This window comes from Meriones unguiculatus, chromosome 1 (genome assembly GCF_030254825.1).
Source record: "Meriones unguiculatus strain TT.TT164.6M chromosome 1, Bangor_MerUng_6.1, whole genome shotgun sequence".
Classification (NCBI taxonomy): domain Eukaryota; kingdom Metazoa; phylum Chordata; class Mammalia; order Rodentia; family Muridae; genus Meriones; species Meriones unguiculatus.
Window position 1 is genome coordinate 47,574,239 of NC_083349.1, and position 20,849 is coordinate 47,595,087.

The 20,849-nt window shown below is 39.7% G+C and overlaps 1 protein-coding gene across 2 annotated transcripts in view; it reads right to left on the reverse strand.

The window, feature by feature from the left end:
• Window positions 1-20,849, reverse strand: part of Prkg1 (protein kinase cGMP-dependent 1) — a 1,175,688-nt gene that overhangs the window by 689,811 nt on the left and 465,028 nt on the right. The window lies entirely within an intron of this gene.

Below are 20,849 nucleotides of genomic sequence, written 5' to 3' on the forward strand. Positions count from 1 at the left end.
CTCCCTGCTGTAATTGTAATTCTGTTGAAATGAATCAGAAATTCTAATGGGAATGCTGGCTCAAGGCCAGGGGAAATATGCTGATGTAATCTGTCTGGGTACTGGAGACAGAAACCTCATGGATGGCTTTATCTTGTCCTGAATTGAGGCTGATAACTAGTTTAAGAAGAATACTTCCGCTCTGGCTATGCTGGCCATGCTTCGAGGAAAAGACCCCGGTGCTCCCCACCAGGGGCAAAGCCAGAAGAGGGCAAGAGGAATAATGCTGACCAGCAACACTGTTCTTTCCTCAGTGCCACCTTCAAGCCAGCCTGGTAGTACTTCTCACCTTAATTGCTACATCCCAGTAAACACCATCCAGTTGCATTCCTGACACCCATCATTCTTGAACCTTGGTTATATGCATGATAATTTAGTCTCCGAACTGCTGAGATACACCTATTGATAAATAAAACAAATGTCCTATTCCTGTTAAAGGTCTGTTAGAAAGAAAAAAAAAAAAGGATTTTAAGTTCATAGGCTCAATGTAACAGAAAACAATGCTATAATAATAATAAATATTTCATATATTACATCCCAACTGCAGTTTCCCCTTTGTCCTTTCTCTTAGCTTCCTCTCCCCTCTTCTCTCCCAGATCCACCCACTCTTCTCAGAAAACACAGGCCTCCCAGAGACGTCAAATATACACTGCATAACAGCTACAATACGACCGGGCACATATGCTCATGGACAAGGCAACCCAGTAGTGGGGACGGGGGAGGAGGAAGGTTCCACAAGTAGGCAAATGAGTAAGGGACAGCTTCTGCTCTTGCTGTTAGGATTTCCACAAGAGCACCAAGCTACGGAGCCATACTGTATACGTGGAGGACCTACGTCAGACCCCTGCAAGTTCCCTGCTCTCAAGTCCCCACGAGTCCCGGTCGGTGGGTCCTGTGGGCCCTGTTCTTGTGGTGGAGCACAGGGATTCCTAAGTAAGATTGGAAGACTGTTTTAATCGCTGTTTCTGCACCTGTGTGTATGGTCTAGAATTTGCATGGTTAATAAATCTTAAGGAGGACTGGTGCTGCTAGCCAGCGAACATACTATGAAGATCAATGCCTCACAGTTCCGCATGATGTTCTTCAAGGCTCAAAGTTCATCAAGTTTTTTTTCTTGCGCCTATGAATCTGCTCAGGGTAACCCCTCGCCTGGGCATGTCTGCCACCCCAGCCCGTGCTAGCATGCTGCCTTCATTCCCAGTGTGCCTTCATGGCCTCCAGTCACTGATGTGTTATTTATGCTCTCCGTTAAGGTCTTTCAGGTCAGTTTCTTATATTCATATACCTGGTGCCTACCAAAATGCCAGCACATGCTAGAAAGAAAGGCATTCAGTTTTTTTTTTTAAAGAATTATGTAACTTCATATCTAATATCCTGACATCTTGCCTATGATGGCTATTTTTTTTTTAACCACACTTTCTTTTCTTCGGTAACGAGAATATTCTGAAAAAGGGAGACCTGAGTAGAAGTAAGAAGCTAAAGAGGTTGCACGCCACTCAGGACCTAGTCAAGAGAAAAGGGGAGATACGGAAGAAGGAGCCCGAAGCCCTGGAATGAGCAGAGAAAATGTGAACACAGGGAAGCCATCTAAGCTAGAGAACAGCTTTTGTTGGGCTCCCAAAGCGAAATTTTTCTCTTCTAGTTTACTGAGGTGGTATGCACGTACATTTCGGATTTTAATGCCACATAGCTTTTCATCATATTCTGCTTGGTCCTAGATAGAAAATTCAAAGATTAGGATCCTTGTTAAACACATCAAGTCCTGATTATATTTCATCCTGAAGTGAAGGTCTAGGAAACAGCATCCAGCTGTAAATACAGATGTCAAAGTTTGCTACGTATCTGGTTTACAGTGCTGTCACCAGCCAAATAAAATACTTCCACTCCAATTATGCTCAGAAAGAAAATCTAATTCCTGAAATGTAATGAGTTTTTCACACTTCCAATGCTAAGAACTTTTTATTAAAATATCTTCCCACTGTTACATTGATTTTGCATGTACCAAAATGCTCTTAAAGCACAATTGTGAAGAATTAAGGTTTCAGTCCATTTTGAATTCCGTGATGACCAAATTACCTTTAGGAAATTGCAATGTTCAAATGTTACTCCCAAAGCTTAACTTCTGTATATTGAAAAAGAATTAGAGCGATGAAAAGTGATTCTTAGAATTCCATGCTACTGTCAGTATTTTCTACTTTCAGGCTAGGCTGAGCCAGAGAACAGTACATTAACCATAGCTGGTTTTGCATCTATTATACATGTTATGGAGAATTGTAATTAGATGGTGAACACTTTCTCTTTCACTCTATTGATTAATGTAGCCTTACTTTAATCATAAAGCCATGGGTGTCAAAACTCAGCTCAACACAAAAACTGAATAAATGCAGTTGAATTAAAAAGAAAGTTGTCAAATTCTACAGATATATTTTTATGTTAGAAATACTGAGGTAGTCAGATTCATTATCAAATATTAGAAGCATGTGTCTAAAAATAGCTCAAATTACTTTTTGATTAAATATACATGGTAAGTGCCATGGTGATTTCTAATTCGTTTGCAGTTGTAGAGCTTTTACACGCTAACAAATTCCAGAATCCATTGTCCAGTCAGTTTGAGCCTATCCGTTTCTAATTGCTGAGACACCCTCCCTAAGATTCTCTTAATTGTTTTATTAACTCTGTAGTTTATTTCTGCATGTTCTGATCCAATTTTGAAATATTTATGCAAGTTAATAAATAAAAAAAATACCCAAACTATTCTCTTCCCAAACAATATGAACTCAATTTTCTTGTGACAGAATGACTTTAAAGAATGCATTTTAAAATGTATACTTGTTTTTAAAGTTTCAGAATGTAGAACTTTTCAGAAGGTAGGTTTAGTAATTCAAATACTTAAAACTGTAAGACATTAAAAAATGTCTTGAGCCTGTATTAGTGATTTGTCAATATTCATAAAATTCATCAACCTTTCTTTGTTTTTTGGTGCTGGGGATCAAGTCTAGAGCCCTGCGCATGCCACACAGCAGGAATTCCACTACTGAGCTACATTCCCAGCCCCCTAAGTTCATCAACCTTCAAGTCCAAATTTTGCCTCTGCCCTTCCAACCTTCCAAATCAAGTTACTGATGCATGTGTTTTTGCATCCAGCAAATGCTCTCTAACACCCTCTCAGTATCTAATGATGTCCTTGAACAAATGTGGAAAGAGTGGAAGGCCTGGCAGTGATCTGAATATTAATCAGAATTTTAAAGAGAGAGAGTGTCCCCTGAAAAACAATGCTGCACAGAGAAAAGCAACGACAGGATGCCAATCTTGTGACTGCTGAACAACTGAGCAAATGATTGACAAGGAAGTTATTTTAAACTAATGTGCTATAAGTTATTGGTGATATGAGACTCTACTAATTTCAATATTCCCGTAATCAGCATTAATCTGAAATGCTAAAGGTTAAATAGTCGTTAAAGTTAAGATTCTAGCAGCAGAGAGTAGATTTTTCTTTTCTCCCAGACAGTATTTCAGTTTTGAGATTATTAAGAATCATGAAGAAATGTTCACATGTCATCATCATTAAAAGCCATAAAAATGGAAATGTTTGTACCCCAAACCTCCAGCAGAGCACAGCATGGACTTCTAAGCCACTTCAATGATGGCAATTTGTTACAAATGCTGTGTACACTGAGCATGCGTCGTTCCACAGTGTGACTATCATCCTGATATATGCTATAAACCCACCCATAACCACCAAAATATCCACCTTGCTGGTAAAAACTACTGACAGCATGACTCTAAATGACCCAGACTCATAGAAATGAAGAACATAATGCGTGGTTACCCGGTTTAGGGACATGGGGTGCAAAGTCCCTCTAAACAAGATGAATATGTTCTAGAGACTGGAAAGCATCATTGGCAAAACGGAATCACACACATACAATTCAGTAAGAGGGTCGACTTCAAATATTCTTTCCACAAGTCATGTTCCTTTAAAGGGTGCACTAGTGAATTAAACAGACAAACAAACAAACAAACAAACAAACAGAGGCAGACGTCTGAGGGGGCAGTTCCAGAAACTGGAGTACTTGGCCAACAAACAAGAGTAACTAACATATTCGCCAAATGGAGAGATGAATAAGCACTCCCTGTAATAATGAGAACTGTCGCCGACAGGAGCCTTGCTGGGAAAAGCCTGCGTCCTGCAGTGTATTAATAACAACTGGGAATAGCTGCTAAGGGCATGAATTGTGCTGTCAACAAGTAGCTGCATTATAGCTACGTGGGGGTGAAGCCTGATACCAATAGTGTCTGCTCTCCTCTTTTCGGCGTAAGAAAGTGGGAGCTTATAATAGATCAAGTGAATCCCAAAAGGAAAATCAGAGATCTCAATGCCCCTTTGTTTTCAAGACATTCTTTGAGAGCCTGACTGATGCAGAAATCATAATGCCAAAGGAAACAGTGTAATTGAAAATGTTCTGATGCGTAGTTAGCAACAATAAAAAATTTGAGAAGAGCCTTGTAGGTAGATGCTAAGTCGTCCTGTCCTGCTTGCATGTCTTTAATCAGTTTTTACTATACTGGAGGATTTGTACGTGGGCTGTCATTCTTTGTAAGACAATTTTCTTGCTGTTTATTTAAGAATCCATACACTGAGCAAGGCTTGTGAAACTAAGCTATGAAGCAATCTAATTACTTCCAAGAGATGGTCCACAGCCGCTTACTGCAAATGAGTCCTGTCTAACCATCTTCAGGCAGAGATTTGTTATTCAAAACAAGACTCTTCAAAGGCAAGGGTCCCGGTGCTCACTGATTATGTGAAGGGTTCTAATCTTTGCAATATTCTGAATGCCAAAGGAAAGGCTTAAATGCAGCCACGTCAATCAATAACGTTAAGAGGAGAATCAGGAGACTATAGTATCTTTACTAAAAAATAAAAATAAAAAGCAATTAATGTTTAGGAATAGAACTTAAAGGGAACCTTGTTATCAAAGACATCATTGTAGTGTAGACTTTGATTGAAAGGTAAGATTTTTCTATTTATCTAAGAAAATGTTGGTCTTATTTTGTAGTTGGCACATTATTGGTTTTCATGGAGACAGAATCTCACAGTGAAGCCTAGACTGCTAAGAACTTACTATGTAGCCAAGGCTGGCTTCAAGCAGGTAGTAATTTTTTGCTTCAGCTTCTTGAGTACCGGGATCAGAAGGCACCAGCTTTATCCGGCTTCCTACTCTTAAACAGCACTGAGTATCATTAGGTTTTATTTCCCTAAGACCCCATGCTTTGACTTTGTATCCACATACCTAAGATTCCTGATGCTTCCGTGTCTTTCCTGAACAGTGCTAATTATCTGTATCTTTAAAAGCTACAGGACCACTATCTGGTAGAAGCTTGGGAACTTACACATAATGGGCAAACCAAACTCATTCTTCTGGTAATATATATTTGGCACAAGGTAACTGGTCAGACCTCATGTGAAAGCGCTCTGTTGCTCAGAAGCAGGGGTTATGAGGTTGTAGAGCATATTCCTGACTCTGAAACCAACCCACAGGGCACCATGTGTAAACAGTTCTCCCAAGAGGACTGATAGTAGATGCTCGATGTAAAATGACTGAAATAGGTACTTTTATTTTTATTTTATTTATTTTTTTACAATTTATATTCTGATTATAGCCCACTCCCTCATCATCTCCAGGTCCCTCCCTCCCTCTTACCCCCTATCTCTTAGTCTACTGAAAAAGGGAGACCTACTCCTGCCATCTGACCCTAGCTTATCAAGTCTCATCAGGATTGCCTGAATCCTCTTCCTGTTTTCTCAGAAGGCCTCTCTGCCAGGAGGAAGTGATCAAAGAACAGGCAACTGAGATCATGTCAGAGACAGCCCCTTTTCCCTTACTAGGGAATCCACATGGAGACTGAGCTACCCATGGGCTATATCTGAGCAGGGGTTCTGGGTCCTCTCCATGAATGTTCCTTGGTTGGTGCATCAGTCTCCACAAGGACTGAAACAGTTTAAACCATAAATGGATTGGAAAAAAAGAACATTTTGAAGTACATTTCAAAGTAGGCATTGTGTCAGAAGGCAGAGATTGTGAGAAAGAGAGTTTTGCATGGCAAGCAGATTAAGGGGTGGGGGTGGGGCTCACATAAAGGTACCAAAGTAGACAGTTCAGAGGATCTCAGAAATCTTTGTTTCTTTAGTTACACAATAAATAAGACAATTATGGTCCAGCTGGATGCCATCAGGACCATGGCCACATAGTGGTTTCTTATTCTCATTTGGAACACATAACACTTTACTCTTAACATATGTTACCTTATTTATATCTCATGGTAACTCACTGAATGCACCTTATCTTTCCTTCATTAGCGACGTCAGTGGAGTTAAAGAGAAGTCAAATAAATGATTTGTTAAGCTTTAAAGAACAATTCAACCCAGGAGAGCTAACTTGCAGCCCATACCCCACTCCACCTTGCCTGGGGATTCAAAGTGAACAACACTGGCAGATGGGTCCTTCACATTAGAAGGGAATGAGATGAACTCGATATTTATGACCAAGATGGTAAGGAAAATAAGGTTGGGGCCACTTTTGTTACACAGCAAAAGAGCGGGTTAAAGACCAAATGACCCAGACCATGGACAACCTGGGCAAGGAAGAGATGATAATGGTCAAGCATTATTCATTCTGGTGCTTTGGAGACCAGACCTCCTGTCGCAAAGCTACTATGTGTCAGGTGAGGAGGTAGACTCTTTGGGAGATGCTGGGAGTAGAAGCAGAGTAAAAGGAAAGATAAAGAATCCTTCTAGTTCTTCCCAAGAATTCTACATTTCTGCCTTTGAAGTATAATCATGACAGAAAGAGCTAATTTTCTCCTACAAGTTTTACAACAATATTTTAGAGGGACTCAGAATTTTTTTTCAGGATTTATAAGCTATTTTTAAAAGAATAAGCTTCTTTAAATGCTGTGCCCCTTTACATCCTTCTCTGATTCAACTGAGCTATTCATAGTGTGCTAAGTCACTTCAAAATTATTTCAAGGTGGAATAATTTAGTAAAATATAACAAAACTTTTAAAAGTAAAAATTGTTAAGAATATGTGAGCTTTAAGCAGGTTGTATTTCTAAATGTGTGCACACATAATAGTAATTTTGGTAAGGAAGAGTTTGGGAGTTGGGGGACATAGAAGGATTTAGACAAGGGGAGTTAGAAGGGGCCTGGATGGAGTAAAGGGAGGGCAGATAGTGATATAATTATATTTTAATTAAAATGTAAAAAATAAAGAAAAAAGAATAATTGAGCTTATAAAACATTGTAGCCAAGTATTATTTGAAGACAGGACACATTTGAAAAAAATGTGTCAGCAAGGACAGAGACAGATCCTAAAAGTCTGGGCACAGTGGTCTTTTCTGAAACTGATACCCCAGCCAAGGACCACTCATGGAGATGGCCTGGAACCCCTGCACAGAGGTGGCCTATGGCAGTTCAGTATCCTAGTGGCCTTCATAGTAATGGGGACAGGAACTGTCTCTGACATGAACTGATTGGCCTGTCCTTTGATCACCTCCCCCTGAGGAGGGAGCAGCCTTACCAGGCCATAGAAGAAGACAATGCAGCCAATCCTGATGAGATCTAACAGACTAGGGTCAGAGGGAAGGGGAGGAGGACCTCCCCCATCAGTGGACTGGGAGAGGGACACGGGTAGGGAAGAGGGAGGCTGGGATTGGGAGAGGAGGAGGGAGGGAGGTACAAGGGGGCTACAAAGTGAATAAACTGTAATTAATAAAAATAAAAATAATTTAAAAAAAGAAAAATGTGTCAGGTGATTTCACTGTTTTAAAACGTCATAGAATGTTCTTACAGATGTCTAAATGGTACATGCTTAGGCTATGGTATATGGCATTGCTCTGTGTCTTAAATGAGAACTCTCCCTCATAGGCTCATGTATCTGAGCACTTGGTGCCTGGGTGATGGCACTGTTGGGGAAGGTAGTGGAACCTTTAGGAGATGGAGCCTTTCTGGAAGAAGTCGTCACTGGGCTTTGAGGGTTTATAGACATAAGCTATCTCCTGGTTTCTCTGTCTGCTTCCTGTGTGTGAATGAAACCTATCAGTTGGCCTGCTCCTCGCCTCCATGCCATGCCTTTCCTGCAGCCACGGGGTCTATTTCTCTGGAATCATGGAATCATAAGCTGAAGGAAGCCCCCATTCATCCCTAAGCTGCTTTGAGTCAGAGTATTTTAGCACAGAAACCAGAGACTAACCAATACAGTACTCTCCATGTGGCCGGCCACTTCCAGAAACATGAAGAAGCACAGCCCAGTGTGTTCCACAACTTCCTGTATTATCAATAACTTTCACTGATGCAGTAAGAGAGTTCCAGAGCTTCTGTGAGTCCTCATGAGCAAAACTAAGTACTGACAGAATGACAGCAAGAGTTACCTGAGATTAAATAGTTCAGATAAATCTATAATTAACGAGAGATTTTCAAAACAACCCGTTTTTAAAATAATGTATTTTGTTGAACCCAAGATTCTGAATAGCAAAACACACTTAAAATCTATAAATACTGCTGGGTTTCTTGTTTTTATTTTTCTCTGTAACAGTTCTCTTACTCAAATTGTCTTTCCTCAACAATAGATTACTCTATTCCTTCTGAGTTTGAGTCTCACTTATGTGCCTTATATGTTAGACATTATTTGTCCCTTTCTGATCTTGATTGAGTTTGTATGCACAGGCAACCACTGCGTGGCTCTCCCCTTCTGGTCTAACGTCATTCATCTACTTAGGTATGTTTTTCAAAATTTGAGACATTTAGTTGAAGCCTTTAAGATGACCAAATTAAATTATTAATATTTAAAAATTATTTCCCTCTATAAAATCAATATCTGATATTGATTTATGTTTATTAACATACCCTCTGATACCCGTCTTTTACTTATTCTTTCACATTGTTGACAGGACTGTAAATTCCATGGCCACAGCTACATTTAATGAAGATTTAAACCTAAAAATGTTATAAAATTTCCTCTATCAATAATAAGTCCTATCAATACTTTCCTTTCAGTAGTATTTCTACTTTATATGGTATGTTATGAAAAATGCAGTTGATGGGTTTCTGAATACCATTAGACCAAAGCCCACATTCCTAGCCACTGGTCTCATAACCTAATTCACTTTTTTTTTTTTTTTTTGGTCCCATGGACTTGATCTCTGGAAGGCTTTGTAGAACATACTGACTCAATATTTAATCGCAAATCCAAGCTATAAGTCAAGCATGCATATTCACTTAAAGAGCCCAAGGGGAACCACAACTCTCTTTAGTCAAAGGAGCATAGGGAGTCCCTGAATGGTGATGGAATGACTGATTTAGCAAGAACACCGCTGGAAAAGACAGTTTTCAAGAGATAACTGATTTTCTATACTATGGGTATTATTCATGAAGTTCACCTTCATGGTAGCACACCATAAATTAACATAAATATTAATAACAATCGAAACTCAGTTCACACGAGAAACAGCACATATGCTCTTGAGGACTCTGTGAGAACTCTGAAGAGGAATCTCTTGCCCGCTTAACTAGTATTCTGAGCTTCTAAGAGCATGGTTGTAAATGACGCAAGCTTGCCAACAATTAATGTTTTAAAAAAAAAAAAGCCCCGATTCTGCTGAGAAATTAAAATCTTTCAACTTAATTATTCCACAATTTAAGCTACTGGTGATGTAACTGAGTCAAACATGTAAGTCCTAAAGCAGAACGGCTAAATGCTATCACAACAAGTTGGGGAGAACGTTAAAATGGCTCCAGATTTGTCCTGTCGACCACGAGAAAGGTATCGTTGGCAAACACATCTTCAGATTGCACTGGTTCTCTCACCACTGCTTGCTATTCTAATCGCCTCAGCTGTGTTCAGAAAGGCTTTTCGTAACAGCATCTAATTCAATCTCCTCATGAAACATGCATGCCAAGTATTATTAATCTTTTAGTTCAAGCCATCAGGTTGTGGGGGGTGAGGAGAGTATGTACATCCAGAGTGCTACAGGAGCCATGTGTTTATAATGAAAATGGACAGAAAAGTAAGTGGGAAGACACGGGATTAATATTGCTATGTAGGTAGAAAGCTTAAAGAGAAATTGAAAACAAAATCTTGCTATCTGGATTGAAAGTACTTCCTTGAGAAGAATAGAAGCACATGGCACCATAAGAAAAAAAGACAAATCATCAGGATTAGTAAGGCCACTAAGCAGCAGAGAAGAACAACTATGTCTTTTGACATGTTCCAGAGAAAATATCTAAGGTCCAAGCATTAGTATTTTTTTTCCTCGATAGTGGCAATTAAGTGGTTTTAAAAGTTTAACCTGTAGAGACTTTATAAACACATTAATTTTCTGACCAGAAAATTGTGTGATGCATTTTAAAGTCATGTTCGATTAATAAAAGTAAGTGTCAGGGAAAAATCAACAAGAAAACGTCTGTAGTCTAAGCTGTTTTGGATGTAAAACAAATTGTACACACAGGGGCCTCCCAGGACAAAGGCGATGGCAGTGCGACCGGGTGGAGATTAACAGCCTTCACCTCTCCACAGACCAGGGTCCTATCTTCGAGCAGAAGGACTGGAATGGGACTCCCAGCCTGTGTAATCTACTTGCTACCTTACCATTGTATGTCTTTACCCATAACCCAGCATCGAAGTAAGTGTTTCTCTTAGTAGTTCATGAACACTATGCTTTAGAAAACCCTCTCCAGGTAAACGTTGTTATAAAAGGAGAGTTAGCTCTGGGTCTGGAACCCTTTGGGTGAATTCATGCTGCAACACAGCCCCTTCCCTTTCTTGCTCAGGTGCGCCCTGTGTGCTTCCAGAACACCTTTCAGATTCTGCAAAGGCTCGTCCCGAGTCCCTTCGGATCTGCCTGGGTGTATAGCGCCAGCAGTAATGACAGTAATAACCACAACCAGGGTCTCCGGGAGGGGGGAAGGGGGGTCACATAGAAGCTTTCGCACCCAATCCATCACACTCTTTCATTTAATACTCACCACAGCCATAAAGCAGGTGCTTGCTGTTTCACAGGTAAGAGTTGAGACTCACAAACATTACATTATTTCCCGAGGCACACAGCTGGTAAGTGATAAAAACTCAGGCAAAATCTCTGCATATCATGTGATGTGGACTGTTTATTCTTTAATACTGTCACAAATTTATTTGCATTTTATGCACAGAACATTCTCATTCCGGTCTAGAACATTTCTTTCTCCCTCTTTAATTTACCTCTATTCTTCCACGTCTCTCGTTTGCCAAGATTCTTTGTAGTCTTTCTGTCTAGCCCTTCTTCTCTCCGGCTGAATTATGAATGTACAGCCATTCTCTCTCTCCTCTCACACCCCAAGATGCACCTTGGGGTATTTATTAATGCTTCGCAGAATTTGTATAAACCTAGAATATTTATCCCTTCTGGAATACATATTTTAGATTATGTGTGATGCACTGTGTATTTGCATGTGTATTTAAGTGCAAGCGTGTGTGGAGACCAGAGACAGCAGTTATAGGCCAGAGGTAGAGTTACAGGTTGCTGTGAGCTGTCAGATATGGGTTCTGGAAAGAAAGTTGGGACCTGGGCAAGATTACACAGTCTTAAACATTGAATCATATCTCTACTCCCAAGTCTAAATATTCTTGATAAATGGCATTGCGAAGCTAAAATCTGATAGCCATCTATCGACATGAGAAATAATATTTGAAATGATGGGGTTCAGTGTCTTACAAGAGTTACCAAGGAGAAATACAAATTAAATATCGTGTCTGCTGTAATTAAGAAAGTCACCTGAGCTTCTAAAACCCAGTTGCTTATTTGTGCACTGATATTTTTGACCTCCACTGCAGAGGATTAGCATGGGGGTTAGCAACACTACACATAGGAAGGCGTCCCTACATAGTGTGTGGGAGGTTGATAAGGATTCTCTATCACTCACATACTCAAAGTAACTATGGATTCAAGCAGAATAGTGGTTTTCAATCATCTTACATACCTGAACTCCGAAAGTCCAGAGACGCTCTTAATTCAGAAGCAAGAATGAGAAGGAAGAACAGGGTTTAACAGGACTGCTTTTGGGGGATCCTGAGAGTTTTATGTGTGTATGTGTGTGTGAGCGAGAGGGGGGACTTTAGGAGTTGGTTCTTTTCTTCTTCTACATTGGTCCAGGGAATTGAACTCAGGTCATGAGGCTTAGCAGCATGTATCTTAACCTGCTCAGCCATCTTGCCCAGGCCCAGAGACTCTTCCTCGCAGTTTCCTGCACAGAAGCACTCCACAGAACTTTCCTCTGGAAAGGAAATAAACAGAAGGCAGTGGGAAAGATGCCCACAGTGCTGTCTGACTCCACCGAAGGGTTGGAGACAATGATACTGTAAACTACTGCCTTATTGGAAGTGTGACAGGAAGTGTGTATCTATTAGTGGGGCCAACAGCCTTTCATAAGAAAACGACCAATCATGAGGTTCAGCCTCAAAGGACATATTCAGCAACCCCATATTCTTTTTGTATTTATTTTTCTCCCTACTATTTGTCTTCTGATAATTCACCATTCGCTTTTTAGGATCTGCTGTCACACTCATATGAAAACCCAGTTCTTAATGGCTACCAGAAGGCTCTCCTTATTTCCTGTATACATCAACATTTTAAATTTCTAAGAGACACTTAAGAGAGTCTCAATTCTGAGGGATATTCTGCTTCTTCCTCAACGACTGTGAAACATTAATATCTTTCTACCCAGTAATGGCCAGAGCAAAAGAGACAAGATCTATAGCCACTGAAACCTCACTGTGAAGTGCACTGGTGAACCTTGGTAAAGGCTTAGATGGAGAGCTTTCAAGGTTGATGGGCTCTAGCCCACAAATCCACATATCAACCAATTACCAACTTTTTTTCTAAAAAAAATGTCCATCCACATTTGTTTGTGCCTAATCAAACTTCAACGACTGTGAAAACGAGTAACAGAAAACTCAAATTAAACTTTCTCTTTGTTGTTTTCCTCCCAACAGCTTAGCCATCCAACCCAATAAATCAAACAGTGATCCTTGTTGAGAACACGTCCCCACCAGGCATGATTTTTTAATTTTTTCTTCCCTCTCAACCTGTTCTTTTAATTTAACTTCTTAATATTATTCAAAATAACAGCTTCACCGTGCTGGGGTACTCTACAAAGACAGTTCAAAGTACAAAGGTAGTCTGGGAATAAAAGTGCACCTCCCTTGATTGTATCTCAATAGCAAACAAACAAAACAAAAAACCATCGCCTCAGACTGCCATTATCACATTATTTATTCTAGTGCTTAATGTTCTATGTAAAATACTCCAGTGCAGACAATTTAATATTTCTGAGGCCATGCACATGTATGTTGATGCACACATTAAGCGCCTGGGGATGTTTGTTGCTAGCCCTTACAGGTAGGAGACCCTGCTGCAAGGCTTCTTATACAAAGATTGTTCTGGCCTACGACCAAAAGTTCTGACTCAACGGATTAGGGTCACCCAAGTGCTTAGGAGGTCCTGATCCTGTTGCTCACGCACCGATATTTGACAAACGTTAAGGTAAGAGGTCATACTTTAGGTATGGATGGTAGTTCTCTTAAGTTTATAAAGTGTCCATATATGTGGTAAGAGGAAAGGGTGATGTATATAATAAGGAATTAAAATACTATTATCTAAATTTACATCAGAGTCCACCAGAGAAATTCACTAATAGAGGCTGTGATGTGGCTTGTATTTCCTCTCCCCTGGATAATCAGGCACAGGCTCTCCTACCAGCATCAGGCTATTTTGGGGACTGTGTTACATAAATGCATGGATGATAGGTTGTAAATTACAGAGACTATTATGATGATAGTCTGTCCTCTGTATCTGCAGATCTAACCAACTGCGGACAGAAAAGACTTGAAAAAAACGCCATATGTATTGAACACAAACAGCTTCCTTTCTTATTATTCCCTAAAAATGCTGTTTAACAATTATTTACATAGAATTTACATTGCACCAATTACAAGTAACCTAAACATGCTTAAAAACACATGGGAGAATCTACTTAAGTTATAGGCAAATACTACACCTTTCATAGAAGCAAATGACCCCCATGGATACCAAGGTACAACTGAATGTAGAAACACATCTAGTTAAAAAAGAAGGTCTCATATGAGTGTGCTTCTTAGACACAGTGATAATGTGCTGAGATTACAATCTTTCAGTCATCAAAGGAAATTTAAGAAAAGTAGCACAGACAGCAGACACGACTGGTCACAACTCAGAATGTCCATATACTTTGTTACACAACAGCAAGAACGAAACAAGTTCTTTTGCTATTCTCGTTTTGGAAGCGCTGTTCAAATCTTAAAAACTCCAACTTGAAAGAAATCCAACTAATAGATTTCACAAATAAAACATATAGCCACTTAGCAATGGCTCAAACACTGAGCCGCGAAGGTTTATCTCAGCAAGCATTCAGAATGATTCAGTGCATTTCAAAGCCAGCAATGCAACTGGTTCTGTTTATTTATCACACAGCTTTAAGGCTTTAAGCTTGGATCCTCTCATTATGGTACTTCACTCCTTGGTAACTGATGCTCTCACCACGGGTCATTGTGACAAGATATTAAATTTTTAAGTGTTATTATTATTATTATTATTATTGCTATTTTGTGTGTATGTGAAAATAAAGTTCCAAGAGCAATAGATCAAACAGATACACTTGGACTTAAAACCCAAGCTACTACAGACGAAGCGCAAAAACCCGTGCTAGCAGCTTCACAGCAAACCAGTACCCATCTCACAGCCGCTCTCCAGCTATGTGGTATGGCACACTTGCTACACTGGGGTATGTCTCCGTTGCTTCCCCATTACGGCAGGGTAGCAATGCCACCCGTCGAAAAGCCTCAACCTAGTGCAACGCTGAGCCCTGGGATGCATTCTGCTTATCATGTATCACCACCGCATAAGTATTTATTAGGAAATCACAACCCAGGAATGGAGACTTTTCGTTAAAAGTAATTACAGACGATAGAGCCCTCACCTGTGATACTACTTTGTTGTTGTTTGGTTTGGTTGTTTTTTTTTTTTTTTTTTCTGCCCCGAGTCCACTGAGTGAATATGGAAATAGTCTCCCAGCCAGTAAATTACCCACTGAAGGATTAAGATACCAAAAGCTGAGCCATGCCCACATTCTGTGGGGCTTTTTATGTCATGATCTACATGGAAAAGCTATTACATTTTTGTTGTTTTATTTTTTTTGTTTGCTTGTGTTTTGTTTTTTTTTTTTGTTTGTTTGTTTGTGTGTTTGTTTGTTTTTTTTTCAAGTCAGGATAACTCTGTGTAACCACCCTGGATGTCCTGGAACTTGCTCTGTATGCCAGACTGGCTTTGAACTCATAAAAAATCTATCTGCCTGCCTCTGCCTCCCCAGTGATGGAATTACAGGCATGTGCTACCATGCCTAGCCTAGCGATTACCTTTGAAGATTTAAGAAATTTCTGGAAAAGTAAAACCTCAGCTTTCCTTGCCTATTGTTCAGACTTATTATTAAATTATCTGCAATCTTTTAAAAGAAATAGCTTGTCAGGGAAAGCCTGACTTATTTCCAGAGAGAAGGAACATTCGGTGTGGTAGTGACTAGGCAATTAAAGGAGGGAGTGGGGAGTCATTTATCTATCTGTGAGAAGGAATTAAGTTACTTTCCCTCCACAAGTACTGTTAAATAGGATTGCCAGCCACACCTCATCAGCAGGGAAATTAGATGATTGCTTTTATTGGAAGTAGTTAAATATAAATGATAAATAGACTCTGATCATAACAGTTTTTGTTAAAATGAAGGAGAAAAATCACTACCCTTAAAATTCACCTCTTCTCTATATAGATCACAGAATGAGAGTGAAGGCCAGCTTTGGGGTATCTGCTTGCACAGTTACTCTGTTACACGGCATCATTGGTACCCAGTGAATTGCTTCTTCATCAAAGAAACTTGTTTTTCATAAACTATAGCATTGTGTGTTAACAACATCGCAGTATTGGCAATGATATTTTAGTAAGAACATTGTCTCTGAGCTCACTAGGCAGGTGTTTCTACTTTGGCATTGTAATGCACAGTTTGCTTCGTTTTCCTGGATGATAAAATTTCTGGGGACACACAGGACAATCCCTTTCTACCAAGGACAAGTTTTTTAGTCCCCATCAGTCCAAACTTATCTTGTGTGTTCTCCCCAGCTTTTCAGGATTCTTGGCAGAAAGGATTCATTAGACTGAGAGAAAGTAAAACATGCATTATAAAAGGCTCGCTCTCAGAGGCCAGAGAGAGGCTCATTAACACGGTCACCTCTCCTACTCATGTTGTGGATGGGGACCATGAAAGTACAGGGCTGCTGGCACTCATTAAAATCCCAGGTCATAGGCGTACACGGTCATTGCTCCTGCTGACAATGTTTCTTCATTCACACCTGCGCATCCTTGTCATAAATAGGTTGTTGTACAATGCTCTATAATGATAGTCCCTAAGAGAACCTGACTGTTTACTTCTTGTTTCAGTAATATTAAGATATGTTCAAAGTCTGCAACTACAAAAGGGCCTCATCTATGCTTGCTTCTCCGTAGCAATGGAAGAAGCCTGCTAATAGCAAGCACTGTATGTATGTGTGGTGCGGAGCATTCGTATCAGGCAGAGGCATTTTATTCACAGTATATAGAGTTATCAGAGGGAAAAATTCAGTCGGATTCCCCCCCCCCCTTTTTTTTTCCCCTCTCCACTCATTTGTTTTGGATTGTTTGTTTTTTGACACTTGGCAGATTTTTTTTCTGACTTAAGCTGAATAATGTAATTCTTGAAACAGAAATGCAAGGGAATGTACAAGACACCTTCCCTACAAAGGCTCAGACTTACTTTAAAAGCTAAAAATAAAACAACAGAATAATCCAGCCCTTTTAAGTTTATTTATGAAATGTCTGTGACACTAAAATACTTTAATTAGTCAAGTTCTTTTTGACTGATATCTTAGAAAGGCTGAAGTATAAAACTTGAAAAACAGTCTCACTAAGGCAGAAAAGAATATTTTTACCTGATGTTATCAAAGTCATTAATTTGTCTAATTTTTTTAAAAAGTCTTCCTATGCTGTGTTATGTTAGTACGGAATTGTTTTCCTACAAAGGAATTTTAAAATACTTGTTATACATAATCTAGAGAGAAATAATCACTCAGATATTTTGTCCAAATAGCATCATAACTAGCTACCGCAGCCCACACAAGGCACCCTACTTATATAACTTTCTGAGGCACACCTTCCTCACCTACTATTGAGACTTTCTGATGAAGAGTTCTTTTAGTCTTCAATTTTTATTGGCTATACTTTAAATATGACTATTTGAATAATGTATTAGCAAAGGCCTGGGAACATGGTAAGCTACAAACTCAGTGTAAGAGGAACGTTGCTTCAATTTATTATTTTGAAGTCAACCCCCCCACCCCAAGTAAAACCTAGTTCCTGTGACCTAGAGGTGACACAAGAAACCATACATTTTCAGCCACATGAACATCCTTGTGAAGCTGTGGGCTGGTCATAGGAAACGAAAGGAAGACAGAATAACAACACAGATATCACGAAAGGGTACACGTAAGGTACCCATCACCGGCCCTGTGCTCCACGTGAATAAAACACATTTTTCTCTCCAGTTTTAGAAGCCCAGTGACTGCACCGTTTTGTGTTGGTATTTGAAGAATCTTGAGCATAGAAGTAAGAGAAGAAGGCCCGGTGTGAGTGTAAATTGCTAACACCCCAGGTGACTGCAGTACAATCTCGGAGTGACACACGGGGAAGATGATAATGAAGTTGTGGGAAATGACAAGGCAAGGGGTATTTAGCCAACGGGAGCACCCCTGCCTCTGGTGAGCTCTGGAAAATTCACAGTAAAACTTGCTTTAAACAAGGCAAACACTTAAACAACTGTGAAAACCCCAGACCATACGAGATGCGGAAATCAACTGTAACAGCTGATTCTCCTCTCATCCCCTGGCATCCACAGCGCTTACCATTGGACAGGTACAGCACAAGTGGCCAATTTCAAAGAAACTTCGAAAGTCTTAAAGCTGTTAGAGTTTTGTGTCCAATGTAATGTAAATCTTACACGTTTGATGTCTTCATCTCTTGAGGGTAAATCAATGGTGCCGCCTTGTAAGACAAGAGCAGACCACGGCTACAGATTTCTGCACCCTGCCGTGGTGTTCTTTCTACATCTCTGTGGCTTTGATTGCTACTATCAGGCCTTCCTCCAGTGTCCTCATCACAGCTAGTGCTATATACACTTGTGCATTTTTAGATAGACAGCTGATTATTTTTCCAAGACAGGAAAAAAAAAAAAAAAAAAAGCTAGCTACAAGCTACCAGGACAGTTCTTTCAGTTAGATCACCACAAGGAAACATCTTTCCTAGCATTTCATGCCAATCTAGAACTTTACTAAGAAATTTTAAAGTATTTCAGGTATGAAAGGTATATCTGATCAACAATCAGAAGAAGTTGCTGGAATTTACTCATGGTCTGACAAAAATTTATAAAGTGCTCTCATGAAGAGGATTAGCTCACATTCATGTCTTTTACGAGCCCCCTAGAACTGAGTCACTACTCTGAGATTATACATGTATTAAAGGCATAGACAACTTTCAGTCAGCCTAAGGAAGCAGAAGAAAGAAAAAAAATCAACATTTTAAATTATGGAATACAGACCAAGGTCTGAAAACCAAGGAAGGAGAAGGAATGAATGGATATGCCAATCATGTAAGAAGGGTATCAGCTGTATAGTGCTGTGCCCAAGTGGATGTATTGATTTAAAAAACGAACAGAATGGTACTTCAGTCTAGAACTCAAATATAACTATTCCCAATAGCAACCACTGGCAAAATGATGGTTAAAAAGTGGACTGTCAAACACAATACTGAATCCTGAGAAAACACTAGACCTACCTACGAAGGTAAATATATGTAAAGACAATTTAAAATCTCACATGTAAACGGTAACTTAGCCTCTGGTGCTATATTCTGTAGTCATATTCTGTAGTTATATTCTGTTTACAAATAGCATGCATGGTGGACTCTAATAAGAATCACAAATGCTCAGTCTGTGGACATGGTTTCATCATAAAGAAAAAGATGGTACTTAACGCCCATAGTCATGTGAACAATCCCCTTGGATAGGAAAGGATACATAGACAAACATTACTGAGCAATAAACAACCATTATTTATACCTTCCGGCTTTTGAGCGACAGTTAAAAGAAATAGTTCTTCATAAGCAATGGTCCATACTTATAACCTTTATAACTGTAATACAGAGATACCTTACCGTATCGTAAGCCTGGGGCTCATTTCTTCGTGCAACCTCCATATCTTAAGTAGGGCACCATGAAGTGAAATGCACACACATGTACATAGATACAGCCATGTGTCTGTGTTCAAGAAAAATGTCTCCTATCACCCAATCCCCTCAGTGCAGAAGATTTTGACACGGAAACAGTTAGGATCATCCACTACATACAACTTTCACCTCGTTCTCACCTGCTCAGACGCGTACTGCCTATCTAAATTTGCCAAACATGACTCTATAACGGTTAGCAGGGATGAGCACCATTTCAGAGAGCCTGGATGTGACCACTGATCTTCAGCAGTCATCTCATAAAAAGTAATTAGCTCCAAAACCCCTTTCAATAAACGAGTCTATTTAAAAATCTTCCTTTCAGTATTCTAATTCAACATTTCATGTGACTAAGAATGGCGTGATTACCATATGTTAACCTTTAGAAATTTGTAGTCCCAATTAGATTCAATGAGTAGTATTATTCAAGGCTGAAATGTTAAAAAATTTTGAAATGGCAAAAATTGTTCACAACGCTAAGAAAACATACATTAACAAAAATGTGCTCTCCTGATCCTCTGTTTACCCTAAAAATATATTTCTTACAAAGGCAAACCATAATAATAAAATCTGCTTTCACTGATGGAGCCATAGCTGCTCTTTTCCCATCTTAGGCTCCTTAGGAGGGAATGAACATTTCACGGATTCTCCTACGTTCCTCTGGATCTCTATCTTTCGAGTCATGGAATTCGATGGTAGTGTAAAAGAAAATCCTGGCAGTGCTTATCACCTGAAGCATCTTCTCTCCAGGATCAAGAGTTAGGTGCCAAGCAGAACTCACAGAAAGAGGCCCCGTGCAAATGCTGCTGCTGTGGCATTTGGGGAGAAAGGTCACTGGCTGGCTGTCATGATCAGCTGTATCTGGGACTTCAGGTGGCCATACAGTTTTGAGTCCCTTCTAGCCAGTGCCTTCGTGGCATATTGCCATCCAAAGAAAACTAACTGATATTACTAATTTGCCATTGAAATTATCCATGGGCTAACGTGGCTGCCTTTACACACACTGGCCTAATGACGTACTGGGCTTCCACTGTTGGCTTTGAACTCAGCTTTATCTGTTACAGCGTTCCTACATCTTTACACTGGAAGATTTTTTTTTTAATACAGATTTTTCTCTAACTGCTGCAGCTGCTCCTCCTGAACGCCCAGTGTTGCCAGAGAAATCACATCTACACATACGTGTAAAATCAGGAAAACAAGCGGCGTTATTGCTCGTTTTAAAATAAGCTCAATCAGAGAAAAGAACAACTGCTACAATATACAACTTGATGAGCAGCTGAAGATGAAAATATTCTCAGATGCAGTCATAGAATCCAGGGCATATTTTATTCAGGGATTCTTGGATGAGACAAAGGACAGTTCTCGCCTCAGTTTTTCCGAATCACAGAAT